Source organism: Canis lupus, chromosome 36 (assembly GCF_011100685.1).
Source record: "Canis lupus familiaris isolate Mischka breed German Shepherd chromosome 36, alternate assembly UU_Cfam_GSD_1.0, whole genome shotgun sequence".
Classification (NCBI taxonomy): domain Eukaryota; kingdom Metazoa; phylum Chordata; class Mammalia; order Carnivora; family Canidae; genus Canis; species Canis lupus.
Genome location: NC_049257.1, coordinates 11,287,569 through 11,288,801, shown reverse-complemented (window position 1 = coordinate 11,288,801; position 1,233 = coordinate 11,287,569). Strand labels below are relative to the sequence as shown.

Below are 1,233 nucleotides of genomic sequence, written 5' to 3'. Positions count from 1 at the left end.
TAAGCCTTTACTCCCCAAAGGCCCTGACGGACATTACTATGTTACATCACAGTAAAATAGTTGATGGATACTTGGAGATCCTATGCTTAAAGGTATATCATTAATTTCTATTCACTGTACAAACTAGAAAGTTCTACAGAAAGTGTTTATATTAAAAAAAAAAAAAAAGAGGTGAGTGAACTAAAAAGAAGTAGTCATCAGGTTAAGTGATGAATCTCTTATATAAAACATCTCATCATTCCCCAAAGATATAGAAAAATGGAGTAATTTCCTTTTTTTTTTTTTTTTTTTGTAATATGGAATGCTTCATGAATTTGAGTGTCATCCTTGTGCAGGGTCCATGCTAGTGTTCTCTGTGTCACTAAATTCCTTATTCACCTTTTCTTCTTCCCCCATCTATCTACTACTTGTCAAATAGGCAAAAATTCTTTTCAGCCAAATGATAGCATTTATTATGGAACATAGTCCCTCAAATTCATAGCCAAGCGTGATAATTGTATTTATAGCAAAGACATGTACCTTGTATTTTCTATTTTGTTTTCCTTGCTTTTATTAGTTTATTTGTTCATCATTCATTCATTCGTTCGTTCATTTATAATTTGTCACTTCCTAAGTGAGTTCTAAAATACTAGATTGAAAGTGTATTCTGAACCACATGTCTGAACAATGTCAAATATGTGTAATGGTTTGGAAAAGGCAAACATCAACTATTCCTTGTAATTTCTTCCTTGTGAACTCAGGACTAGGATAAAAAAAAAAACAATCCATTGATGTGCCCTGCCTTGTTGAGCTGCAAATTCATATAGACGTATGATCCCACAGTTAGAGAGTATCTAAATTAGAGAGTATATAAGTGGGATGCACCATGACCAGGCTGAAAGTCTCTTCTGGCTGTTTATATAGAGAAAGAACATTTCTTTAAGACTGCTCTGCTCAGATATAATGATTCCATCAGATTCTCTTCCATTAAGATAAGACTAACGCACAAGTTCTAACACCTTGCCAAAACATTTGTCAGTGTGTTTTCTCCAAGTACAAATCTAAGAAATTACCCACTTTATTTTTAGAAAAAAAAAATCTCTATTCCCCTCAGCATTTGAGAGTGCATTATCCTGATGTGATTCTTCTTCCCAGTAAAAAGTCGAGTACCCATATTTTTAATTTCAAATATCCCAAATCAGTATAAGGTCTTTAGCCAATAACAATAAAGCTTTATTCCACAGCATTTTTAGT

The 1,233-nt window shown here is 33.0% G+C and overlaps 1 pseudogene; it reads right to left on the bottom strand.

Moving 5' to 3' along the window:
* Positions 1-290: 290 nt before the first annotated feature.
* Positions 291-368, bottom strand: LOC119867881 (annotated as a pseudogene).
* Positions 369-1,233: the final 865 nt, after the last annotated feature.